Source organism: Gigantopelta aegis, chromosome 9, assembly GCF_016097555.1.
Source record: "Gigantopelta aegis isolate Gae_Host chromosome 9, Gae_host_genome, whole genome shotgun sequence".
NCBI lineage: Eukaryota > Metazoa > Mollusca > Gastropoda > Neomphalida > Peltospiridae > Gigantopelta > Gigantopelta aegis.
Genome location: NC_054707.1, coordinates 67,054,964 through 67,069,119, shown reverse-complemented (window position 1 = coordinate 67,069,119; position 14,156 = coordinate 67,054,964). Strand labels below are relative to the sequence as shown.

The 14,156-nt window shown below is 39.2% G+C and overlaps 1 protein-coding gene across 1 annotated transcript in view; it reads left to right on the top strand.

Moving 5' to 3' along the window:
* Positions 1 to 14,156, top strand: part of LOC121381050 — a 34,541-nt gene that overhangs the window by 15,724 nt on the left and 4,661 nt on the right. The gene's annotated exons all lie outside the window — the stretch shown is intronic.

The window sequence follows — 14,156 nt, the reverse complement described above, 5'->3', positions numbered from 1 at the left end:
GAGTATATCTGGGATAGAACACGATTCTTGTTGCATTACCTCGAAACCCTTATGTGCCGTTATACGTTTCTTATAGCACACCCCTATTCATACGGTAGATAAGAGCATAAACTGCATTGTTTGTAAACATTCCACATATGGAACTGGATGAAATACATACGATTCGGATTGGGCAATTGCCCCGTTTGCTCTGTACTGTTAAATTCTGCTCTGGGCACATGCGTGATGTAACAACATATTGCGAGCAAGGGGCTGTGGGTTGGCAGCCAGTATAAACGCGAGCTGTCGTTAAAAGAAAGTGATATGCGCTCGGCACAGTGTATAATTTGTAGCATGCCACTAAGAGGAGGACTTCAAAGCCACGAAGAGCACTAAAAATGTTCCCCGGTTGTTTATAGACCGGAACAAATGCACACACTCCAATACGTGGTCAGTCTGCGTATCGACGTAGGTGATCGAGCTAGCTGAGTTACAATTTACAAGGCGTAATAATAACACCTGCCCAGTGTATACGATGACGTGGCTTTACAAACATTATGCATATTATCAGAGATATTCTCTTGTGAAGTAGAAGCGGCAAGTAAAACATGCACATGACTGTTTCTTTGTATTGTTAATTAATAAAATAGGCTAATACAATATATACATGTGTACATAATAATTTCCAATATCTACACCAAAGACAAACTTTTAACATTGCTGCTTTATAATATATATTTTTTTTTTATAAAAAAACAAAAACAAAATCACCCCCCTCCAAACCCCCCCCCCCCACAACCCCCCCCCCCAGCAAGTTTTAAAGCATAAAATAGGCATAAATATGTTAGATACGGACTATAATAAAGTTCATACACGGGGTAACGATAAACTTACATATAATTATTATATATTGTACATCAAAGACAAATGTGTAGTCTGCATTTCTATAAAAATACACGCATGCACACGCTTCGTTTTCACATGTGATCTGTTTTGTATTTGGTATCATTAATCAGAAGTATACATAGTCTACTCAAACGATTAAATTAATTATTTTAGATTTTGATAGCTTATTGTCATAATACGTTTTAATATATCTACGTCAAAATAAGTGTCGTATGTGGCGGCAGCTGGGTTAATGTCTCGCTCTAGACCAAAACTTACAATAATCGAATATCTGACACCCAGTGGTAAAGCGCTCGCCTGATGCGCGGTCGGTCTAGGATCGATCCCCAACAGTGTGCCCACTGGGCTATTTCTGGTTTCAGACAATGCTCCACAGCTGGTGTAACAAAGACTGTGGTATGTGCTATCCTTTCTGTGAGATTCTGCATATAAAAGATCCCTTGCTGCTAATCGAAAAGAGTAGCCTATTGCATGGCAGCAGTGGGTTTCCTCTGTCATTATATGTGTGGTCCTTAACCATATGCCCGACGCCAATTAACTGTATTCAATTATTGAAATGTTTTGAGTGCTCTAATATATATTTTGGTAATGTAGTTTCTGGGGAGCATGACCCTTCTATTCGCAATTTCTGCACATGCGCCTGGTATCTTAAATAAAATATTCCTCCCTTCTTTCAAAATGAGGTGTCATCAAGTAAAAAAACTAAACAATTCCCGTGTCAAAAGTTTAAATAAAGGGGAAGGCATTTCAAAGAACTATGAACTATTTTATGACCACTGCATGTATGACACTGAGTTTAATGAGAATAACGTCGCGGCGGGTTTCCAGTTTCCGCGGGGAGAATAAATTGTAGCAAATTACCGCATCAAGTTTTAAATAATTAGCATTTTAATAAGATTACAAAATACAAGTTGTCAACGAGGCGGAATATTAATAGTTTCCATCTAATTTATCACAAAAACCCAAACTGACGGGTGTGACAACATTTGTTTCTCGAATTCCCGCCACTCTTTGTGTCGTCTGCCAGCCAAAGATTTAAGACTATTCTCCAAACGACTACCTTTCAGAATATTTTATTTCCAACCCCTACTTTTTACGTCAAAGTGGGTTATGTGGCAAGCAATCAATTGCATAAAAAATGTACAGTAGTGTAACTGAAACTGGTGTCCCGGAATGAAGAGGAGTCATCCGTGGATGGGATATTACGATCCCCTGCCCCCCCCCCCCCCCCCCCCTCAATTTCTTAACCACCTACCCCCATCTTTACGTTAATGTCGAGGATCGTGTAATAAACCAAGTGATAAACACCCGTTTCCAGCTCTCTATAATAGCGCGCCTGTCAAAGAGTTTCGTTTTAGGGGGTCAGTCCTCGATTATTGCAGCTAATTAGCATGATAATGATAGTGCGATTCCCGGCGAGTCTCGCTAACACATGGGTCGGTGCAATTTGAGTCTCAGTTTTCCAAGCTGTTCTTTGAAGACGCGGAGATGCGTTCGGTGATAACTGTTATGTGTTTAAACTTGATACGCCGTGCTTGGTTCCTCCTGGAATAAAACACTGTCGTGAACTTTTCATACTGTGACCAAATCTTTGTGTTGGCGGAATGTAACAATTTACTGCTAAAAGCGCAGGATTCCTCACCCCTGTTAACTTGTATCTGTGTGTCGTTACGTGTGTGGCCGCTTTCTTGGTGGAAAGACGATTGTAAAAACTTTAATGCTTTGTTAATAGTTGAATTTATTTTTGTTTACTGACACAGCAAAGGTCATACAAAATTTAAAATGATTTTTAAAACGATTAAAAAAAGCCCCAACGCTACACAGTGTATATTGCATGTGGTTTTGGTAAATATTAGTATCCATAGACGACACAGGATGACAGCGACGGGGGGTGGGGGTGCAGCTATATGCTAATTGATTTTTCAACTGAGGGTAGCATTGTCTGCAGAGTTGGGAGACCAGTGCACCCTACCCTCCCAGCTTCCGACGCCTATGATATTTCACTGACACTTAAGCATGTTGTTTAATCAACATCCATTAAACATAATATGGATTTCTTTCTTTCTTTCTTTAACGTTATTAACGTGCCTATATCCAAAGAAAGGTTCAGGCACTTCAGGTATTTATTGTAACACGTGTTCCAGAGACGCAGCGAAAAAACCCGTCATTGCCGCATAGGTTACTTCTTCCACAAGAAAGGAAGGAAGAAAATGTTTTTGAACGACGTACTCAACACATTTTATTTACGGTTATATGGCGTCAGACATACGGTTACGGACCACACAGATGTTAAGAGAGGAAACCTGCAGTCGCCACTTCATGGGCTACTCTTCGATTAGCAGCAAGGGATTTTTATATGCACCATCCCACAGACAGGATAGTACATACCACGGCCATTGTTACACCATTTGTGGAGCACTGGCTGAAACGAGAAATAGCACAATGGGTCCACAGACGGGGATTGATCCTAGACCGACCGCGCATCAAGCGAACGCTTTACCATTGGGCTACGTCCCGCCCCGATCTTCGAAAGATGCATTTTTCAACAGACAGAGTAGCACATATTTGTACTTGTTACACACCAGTCGTGGAGCACTATGGGACGGACAACCTGCCAGTGCAGGGGGACGGACCTCGGGTCGGGTGAGCTCTCTAAAACTCGAGCCATGTCGTGGAAAGGGAAAAACATCACGTAGACATTTGTGGGGTTTGTTTGTTTTTGACAGGTTTCGGTTGTAACATTGTTCTTTTGTTTGCTACGGGTTTCTTGATATGTTTTTGCCAAATACTTGTGGGGCCCTGTTTAGAGCTTATAACGTGCATGTGAATGTTCTTGGACTTAAAGTAATATGGTTGTTTTCAGTACGAAATGAAAGAAAAGGAACATTTATTTATTTAATGACATCTTGAGAGAGAGAGAGAGAGAGAGAGAGAGAGAGAGAGAGAGAGAGAGAGAGAGAGAGAGAGAGAGAGAGAGAGAGAGAGAGAGGTGGTGGTGGTGGTGGTGTGGGGTGTACTATTCACAGAGACTAGATATAATTGATAGTATACGGTAGTACGTCGACCATTTCAAGGTCTCATGGTTAATAGCCAAATGGTTCAAAATCTAGCAAACAGATATACTACAACCATAGTGTTAACGTATCGAGCCGTTTAGGGGAAAAACAACTTCATTAATGTGTTTGTCTTGTATTTCTATGTTAAAATGAAAGCATGTTACTTAAAGAAGATAGACGTAATGTATCTTTAAATATACAATGTAGACGTAAAAATGTTTAAAAAAAGAAAAGAAAAAAAAAACCCTTTAAATTTTAGGCCGACAACCAGTTGGATATTTTTTTTGTGCCAAATTTCCCAACAAAGGCCTTACGAAAACTGCGCGGCAATGTTTCGGGAGCCGACTCTGCTTGAAGTTAATAACTGATCACAGCGCCACCTGTCACAGGGAGATGTCAACGGCGTTGTTGGTAAATACCTATAATTGCCGTAATTGTCGCTCAGGTGAAAGAGGTATCTGTGGGAAAAATACAAATATCATACAACATATAGGTTTTTTCTGCGAGAAGCTGTCATTGTAATTACGCTCTGTGATGGCTGAAATAAAGACCAAGTCTGGGCCGCTGTTGTGTGCTAGGTAAGTGCAGGTATCATGTGTCCACGGGGAAGGGCAGACAAACCGATAATTTTAAATAATCTGTCTGTATTCATTTGCAAAGAATGAGACAAATGACGTTGGCAACTAATTTATCGTTTTTTTCCCCTGCGCGGTGTGGTATCTAGCTCAGTCGGTAGAGCGCTCACCCGTGGTGCTTGGGTCGAACGTTCAAAGTCCCTCGGTGGAATTATTCTCTGATTTTTTTTTCTTCTTCTAGTCCAACCCAGTGCTCCACGACTGGAATATCAAAGACCGTGGTATATGCTGTCTTGTCTGTGGAAAAGAACATTAAAAACATCCCTTGCTGCTAGTGGAAAAAAAAAATAGCGGGTTTTCGTCTGAAGACTACATATTAGAATTACCAAATGGGTACCATCAAATGTTTGACACCAATCGTCTATGCTTAAATGTGCTCTAGTGATGTCGTTAAACAAAAGAAACTCGAAAGTTTCTTCCAGTACGGATTTTACTTCTGGGGACATGACGTTAAATAGGCTGTATCTTGTACAAGCAAAATGTTTAAGTAACTGGACAATATCAGTAATACCCAAAGTGACGAATGTCGTCTGCTCAACTTAACTGTTTGGAGTTAATGGTTAGTTGTTAGTGACAGAGAGGTCGGTGTAGTCGCCTTACACCTCCTCAAAATCTCGATCTGTATGTGAGCCGGTATCGGGGTGCGAACCGAGTACTTGCCATCCTTAAGTGCGATGACTTACCATTACTCGACTAAGGCTGGTACGAGATATATAAACATTTATTGGTAATACTCATTATTTACATTCATGCATTTAAACGTACTTATATACATTAAATATATACAAAAATAGACCAATAATGGCAAGAAATTATCACATGTGGAGGCAGTGGTTTTTTTTTTACCCCGCACACACAGTACAAAGCAAAAAAACAGGTACGCAGGCGCGTGTTCGGCCAATTGTGCAGGTGGTAGGGGTCTAGAATATTGGCGAGCGAAGTTTTTAGGACGTCGGGTAATGCTTTTCCAAAAAATGCATTAAAAAAAGAGAAAATTTCGAATCTACCCCACCTCCCTGCATACGTCTGGTATAACAGGTCTCCGAAACTAAAAACAACAACAACAAAAACCCGAACAAATACACGCACACGCACACCCACATCCACACACCCCACACCCACACACCATAACTGAAGTGTGATCATGCAATTCAGAATACGCCAAAGATATAGTTCAGATTCAACAGATTTCAGTCATATGTTTATCTTTCTTTGTTGTTGTTTTTTCGTGTGCACAACAATTTGAATGTGTAAGAATAGATCCAGCAAACACCACCACTATCGGCAGACCGCGGGTAGTCGTCATTCTCCATTAACTTATTGCCTCCAACCTGCGGGGGCCCTGCGAACACCTCCGACCGGCCTAGTCGTTCTCTCCGCGATTAGTTGAACAGCCAGAGGCAATAAAAACAACAGAACCGTGGCTCCTGGTAAATTAGTGGAGATTTCACTCAGACCTCTGTCTCCACGAGGATTCTATCGGATCAGAGCGGAGTGCTTCTTGCTGTTTTAATGGACGCATCTGTCGATTCGCGCCAAAATATTATTTATTATTGCATGGATCTCTCTCTCGTCCGTGGTTTCAGTTGGTCGTAGTTGTGGCGGAGGAGGAGGTTGTTAGTTACAACTACCGGGGCTAATTGGTAGTAGGGGGCGAGTCAGTTTCGGGCTGAGTAGACCTTTTCCCGTCACTGTCACTTTATGGGTCGTGGTAAGGTCTGGTTGAGGTTGTTAATTACTGGTTATTGGTCATGTTAATATTCTGGTGGTTGTGATCTACAAGTCACTGGTCGTGGTAAGATCTGTTTGAAGTTGTTATCCACTCGTTATTGAGTATGTAAGATATTGTAGAGATTGTTATCAACTCGTTATTAATAATGTTAATATCTGGTGGTTGTTATCCACAAGTTATTGGTTGTAATAAGATCTGGTGGAGGTTGTTATCTACTCGTTATTAATAATGTTAATATCTGGTGATTATTATCGACAAGTTATTGGTTGTAATAAGTTCTGGTGGAGGTTGTTATCTGCTCGTTGTTGGGCGTGACAAGATCTAGTGGAGGTTAATATCTACTAGTTGTTTACCATGCTAATATCTGCTGGTTGTTGTCTATAAGTTATTGGTCGTGGTAAGAGCTGGTGGTTATACACAGTTTATTGGCCATGTTAAGATATATAGTTTATAACAATCTAAAACAACTAAATGTGTACTACATTAAAGCCTTCAGTGACACCAAGTATAGCAACTATATATCTAGTTTATGACAATGACGGCACATAAACCAGCTATATGGTCTATACTTCATGGTAGTCAATAACAGTGGATAAACCAACTAGCTGTAGTTCATGACAACCTTCAATAACAGTACATTAACTATATGAAATTCACGAGAGATTTCAATGACATCACATAAAATAATTATATCTATAGTTCATGAAAACTTTCAATGACATCACATAAAATAACTATATCTATAGTTCGTGAAAACTTTCAATGACATCACATAAAATAACTATATCTATAGTTCATGAAAACTTTCAATGACGGCATATAAAGCAACTATATCTGTAGTTCATGAGAAGTTTCAATGACAACACATAAACCAGCTATATCTGTAGTTCATGAAAGCTTTCAATGACAGAACATAAAACAACTATATATGTAGTTCGTGAAAGCTTTCAATGACAGAACATAAACGAACTATATCTGTAGTTCATGAAAGCTTTCAATGACAGATCATAAAACAACTATACTATGTAGTTCATGAAAGCTTTCAATGACAACATAAACCAACTATATCTGTAGTTCATGAGAAGTTTCAATGACAACACATAAACCAACTCTATCTGTAGTTCATGAAAGCTTTCAATGACAGCACATAAACCAACTGTATTATGTAGTTCATGACAACCTTGAACGACACGACATAAAACACACCAGAGGATCCTATGGCATGCAACAGGGGATTGCAGCAAGGTGTTAGATTTGCACGTCTTGTGTTGAGAAGACGATATTAACAGAGTTTTATAGGCGATCAGGTATCTCCGGCAGTATATGAGTGAGATCACCGACTTAATACGCTGCTTTTCCTCACTTTGTCAGCTTTTGTTGCTGGCAGATTTACGATGTGACGTCAACTTTTGTTAACGGCAAAAAGAAAGCCACCCCACACGTAACTTATTTTGTTTCCCTTCTTTTTTTTAAACGTTCCATACAATGTGTTATTTGCTTCAGTAGCTGTAAGGATTGTTACAACATGAAATAGCTAGGATGACTTTAAGGTTTGATATATATATATATATATATATATATATATATATATATATATATATATATATATATATATATGTGTGTGTGTGTGTGTGTGTAGCTTTACAGGCGTGTGGGGGGGGGGGGGGGGGGGGTGATTTCGGGGATCAAGTTCCAGTTCTTTATTGCTTTAAGTTTTTACAGATTATCAGCATAATACAATGTACAACAAAATAAAACTATATGCAGAATATGTACAGGATCGAACCCAACCCCCTCTTGCTTCAAGCGAAGTATCTTTTCTCAGTATATTTTCCGGAGTAGCATGACTCAACATCCCCAAAGAAAACGCCGCTCGTCACAGTACAGTTCCCCCTCCCTGCACAATTCCTTGCACACGCGTCTGTTTTAATGGGGAATGGGAACTCATTTAACGTGCTGCTATCCACAGAGGTTCAGGCACGTCCACCACGGATTCAGTCTCTGACATAGCCGTCTGTTTTAATGGCAATTGCGATACGAATTCGCTTAATATAATTATATTGTTGTAGGAGTTGCTACACTATGACTTAACTTTAATAGTCTAAACGGTTGTTACGCCGAGAATTAGCGTGAACACCTTTCAGGGTTGTTGCGTGTTTATTTACGTCTGATGTGCTCCACCTGCAGGCGAAAGGCTAAACGCTTGTTATAAAAACACACATGTTCCCGTTTGTTGATGTATTTTCCTCTGGTGTGCGGCGATGCCATCCAAACACGTGTAGTCATTCTATACTGCTATCGACATTGTACGTAACCCAGTGGCGGGCATACCGCACGAATACCGTAACAATGCCGTGTTGTTGCGCTGCCGTGTGCTTAACGCAGTCTGGAATGACTTCCTGCTAGTGTGCTGTATATAAGCGTAACCCGATCTTTTTTAACAGTTACGGTGTAGCATTTAATAGACACTCAGTTATTTTTGTACATATTATACTAGTAATTTACACTCCGCCTATTACTATTTAAATGAACGTTTTGCTGATTTGACAATATGTAACCATAATCATGTTATCCGTAAACGGTGTCTTTTTGCTATTTTCAAAATTCTGCCCATTTTCAACTCTACTATATTACACGATACATTAATGAACTCTGGTATAGAGTACACTTCATAATCAACGAACTGTAACTGGTATGTCACAGGCTATACCACTACCTTTGAAAACGTCCCCTAGCAAAAATCAGAAACAGTAGCGTCTATGACGGCAACGAGTTTCTTCGTTAACTGCACCAACCAGTGCGCCACGACTATGTGGCATGAGCTGTCCTGTTAGTGGCGAGGTGGCTATAAAAGATGCCTTGCTGCTAATAGAAAACATTAGCGAGTTTCCTCTAAGGCTACCAGTCGAAAATTACCAAATGGGTGACTTCTATAAGCCGATGATTAAACAATGTGCTCTAGTTTTGTCGTTAAAGTTTAATTTTAACTCTGGTTACGTTTAACTGCACTGTCCATTGGATCAGACACTCGAAGCCGACCACCTTTATCTTTATATTCTACTAAACGTGTGACGTTTTAGCACGGTTTTTAATCTTGCACACCGGATCTGTAAAACTGGATACATCAGCAGCCACATCAACAACACGCTCTTCGTGTTTCTTATCGACTACGTCAGGGGCGACGTCGCCGCGTTATCTCACACTGGCGCCCTCTGTTGCTGATCGTCAGCACTGACAGGAACAGCGTGAGCGAGTCTTTGAGCGGAGTGTTACTTTACCCGCAGATAAAATCGCCGCTACACGCTGCCGGAATTTTAAAAGTTTTTCTAATGGAAACTGTCTGGAGCTAGTTAAAAGTATTCTCTCATTAAGATGGGGTTGGAGATAGTTGTTGACAGTTTGTACCGGAAGATAATTATTAGAGGACTCTTGCATTTCTGTTGAAATTGGTTTTGGCTTATCATCGCACTTTCCAGTGTATGGGAGTCACAAAAGTCTTTGATAAGTCTTAGAGATAAATGTTTTATTACAAACGCACCGCTACCATGTATTGCAATTTCACGGTACTTTAAACTGTGTTTTGAAAGTTTAAAAAACTGTAGCTGAAAAGATATGCTTATGTTCTTATCATTGTAGTATATTAACATACTTATATATAAATGTACCGATATTTCAACTTGCGATTATCTCTTGATCTTAAAGAAAAGTTCGGGTGCTCTAAAATAAAATAAAAAGGAAATAAAAATAGCAAATACAAAGTTCATGGTAGTGACTAAATGATGTAAATATTCACGAACAGGTGGGGGTTTTTGGCGCTGTCTTTCACAATATTAGTTTCTGCAAACTAAAATTATTTTAATATAATCTACATTAACTTTACATCATGACTGGTGGGTATTGCAACAAATAGGAGAGATGGACGCAAACTATGACAAAACGATAGGGAGTAGAAGAGAGGGAGGGAGATACAGAAAGAGAGAAGGGAAAAAATAGCGAGTAAGAGACAGAGAATGAAGAGAGAGAGAGAGAGAGAGAGAGAGAGAGAGAGAGAGAGAGAGAGAGAGACAGAGAGAGAGACAGAGAGATGGAAAGAGACTAAAAATAAAGACAAGAAAACAAGAAAAAACCCGATTCAGTTTAAACGACAAGTAGGGCAAGATGGGAATAAAAGAAAGAAAGAAAAAACATAAATAGGAAAACAGATAATTAGGCGAGAACATAAGCTCGACATCAGACCATAATTAAAATGGATACACCCGTGTGACTAGTGAACAATATATCCACTAGGCGAGTCGGGTCGTAAGATGATGAAGTACACGGACCTCGTTGAGATCCCACGAGGAGCACCGTCTGTTAGTTCTCGGGCAGCCATGACTGATGTGCGTTGCACGACCTGTCCCAGAGTGCCATCTCTGCCAGACTTCCTGGCTACCACGTGCAATTGCATTTCATTGGGCGCTGTCGTGACCTGTCATGTTGGTGGCAGCGTTGGCGTAGTAATTAAAGCATCGATGTCGTGACCCGTCAAATGGCTCATCACGTTAAACTGGATGCTTAATTAACATTTTGAAAAAAAAAGAGAGAAGAAAGAAAAGAAATGCTATAAAACAAAGCAGTTGGCACGAGTCTGAACTGGCTTGTTTGAGCGTTTGCAATGGGAAACTAATGTGTGCGATCTTTTGCTTGTTATTATGGCCAACAAAGGCCAACATTTATTTTGTTTAACGACACCACGAGAACACATTTATTTATTAATGATCGACTTTTGGATGTCAAACATTTAGTAATTTTGACATATAGTCTTAGAGAGGAAACCCGCTATACATTTTCATTAGTAGAAATATATTTTATATACACCATCCCACAGACAGGATAGCACATACCAAGATATTTGATATACCAGTCGTGGTGCACTGACTTAAATGAACAGTCATATAGGGTGGGGTTTTGTTCAGTATTATATATGTGTAATTTAACGATAACAAAGCCATAATCCCTAAAAAAAAAATCCCGTGCCTAACAACTAGGGTCAGTGCTTTTAAACATGGTATTGAAACCAGTCGAGAGAAGTGATAAACAAGTTAGAAGTGATAAACAAAAACAACAGATCTTAGATAACGTTTTTCATGTTCAACAAACATATTTTTTTTTAAAAAGCAAAGAGATATGGCATTTGTTTTCAAATGTGTTCCAATTAGCATAGACTATTGTAAATAATCCGTTACTCGACCGTGAACTAGTGACGCGGGGTTAAGACTGGCCCGGGGTCCAATGTTGGTGTAATGAACGTATCACATGTAAACCTCCTATCTACGATCTGTCTACACGGAGGCCGCCTGGCTATCAGAACCAACCGCGTGCTTGTGAAAACAATGCCTAAACGAACCCGAGTCCGGCGCTATGAGGCGTAATCTGTTCGCGGTATTCGGTTCATTGTTAACGAACACAGCCGAGTCGGCTCGCTATCGGCGTACGCATCTACGGTGCACGCTAATTACGCCGAGTTGCTCCGACGGGTCACGAGGTAATCGCAGTGCCATAAATCAGTTCGATCTTATCGTAAATTACGACATTCATCTCCGGTCAGACTGCACCAACGGATTTTAAAAACTTTTTTGTATTTTTTTTGTATTGCATATTTGTTATTCGTTCATTTCGTTCCTACGTTCAGAGTTAAAGTTACAGTTGGATTTGTTTAACTACACCACCAGAACAAACTGATTATCGTGTGCCTCTTCGTCAGCTGTAATCTGTTATCCTCAATTCAATTATTAATTTATATTTCATTAATTTATGCACAATAGACTTTTTTGGTCGGTTCTGAACACACCATTGATTGCTTTTCTGTGCAGTAATGTTAATAATAGCTTGTAAAGAGTTTAGAAATGCACTTCAACTTATTTTAATCTAACTACAGCTTAACATTCCATTGATTTTGAGGTGAAATGTTTTGAGGTTAGCATTTTTTTGTACCAAATATGGGCTTCGTACACACACTTTGGTGAGAACAGCATTCGTTATTTTTGATAAGACTAAAGCTACATATTGATTACAGTCTCTTGTTTAGACTATCAGTGTCTGTATATTCTAAGTGTTTTTCGCCGACCTAATGTTTATAAGTAGCCCAAATTGGATTTGGTTCCACAATAAATTCGTACATATTGAAAACCCCCCAAAACATAATAGGAAATAAAATTAAGTCTGACATAATACAAACATTGGGGTGATCAGAAACATTTTTAATATACAACCACTGATATTTTATTCAGAAACAAATGTATTCAATATGCAGCTTTAGTCATTAAAACGTCTCTGTTTAAAGTCGACAACATTTTAACAATGACAAAAACCCCCAAAAACCAAACAAAAACAAAACCCAAACACCCACAACAAAAAAACAACAAATAAAAAACAAACAAAAAACAACAACAAAAAAAACAAAACCCAACCTCGTGACAATCCCTTTAAAAAAAAAAATGTGTTATTGATAATTTTCTAAACGCGCCACCTAGCGAGTAGCAGAAAGAATCGAATCGTTGATCGGTAGTGTTTCGCCGGGTAAATCCGGGAGAACTGGCGGGCCGGGTCCCGGTATTTGTTCACAGTAACATAACCAGGTAGCCGGCCTCTGTTTTAAGTGCCCGTCACTCACCTAGACAGTCAAGGCTATCAATAACTCCAAGAATAATGCGGCCTCAAACTGCCTATAATTTTAATGTCATGCCGGGAAAGACTCGACAACAAAAAAGACCACGCCAATCATAAAACGACGGGGTTTTCACGCAGTTTGTTCTTTGTGAAAACGTGTAAGAATCACGTAGCGTCATGAAGCAATGTGTGCTAAATTTGACATTGTGTGTATTGTTAAAGCTAAAACATATACGCTGAAATAGGTTGTTTTTTGGCTGTTGTTGTCTTTCTCTTTTTTCTTTTCTTTCGTTTTGTTTTGTTCTTTTAAAAGAAAGGGAAAATAGCTGGCGCGTTATATATCTGATTTAGCTATACTGTTTACTGACAAAACAAGAAAATATGTGTACAGCTATAAAACCATAGTCTGAAACAGAAAGATACACGCACATAAACAAATGCATACGAAAATACAAACACATACAAACAGACAGAAATATAATAAAAATAGATTTTTAAAACGTACGTAACTGTTTAACTTCATTGTCAAAAAGATATATATATATTTTTTAAAGTGTTGCTCATATACTTATTTTTACATGGGATTATGTATTCATGTTATTTTTGTTTTTAATCTTTAGATCTCTCTCTCTCTCTCTCTCTCTCTCTCTCTCTCTCTCTCTCTCTCTCTCTCTCTCTCTCTCTCTCTCTCTCTCTCTCTCTCTCTCTCTCTCTCTCTCTCTCTCTCTCTCTATATATATATATATATATATATATATATATATATACATACACACACACATGTATTTCAATTTTGGTACATTCATGACTTTTGTCAGTCGTGAAAATATTTTTATACAAACTGCTTCAGATACGAACTACTTTAATGGGAATCGAATTTATCATAAACTATATGTACGTTGCGTTGCGTTACATTACGTTACGTGACTGTCTATACGGCATCACGCAGACTTGCCGAATCACACCGTACCGTGTTGTACCGTACTTATCATATCTTATCTTATCTGACAGGCTCCACCAGGGGTGACACTTGTCACCTAAATCACTTATGGCAGTAGCCCGAGCGACCAATGGTCAAGAGACTTGTAAATATCGTATGCCACACAAAGGAGCTTTCGGATGGGTGTCAATTAATCCCCCTCTGTCTATTGTTGTGGAGTCCGTCTTCTCCTCGTCCAACTATAGGAAAATAAACACTCT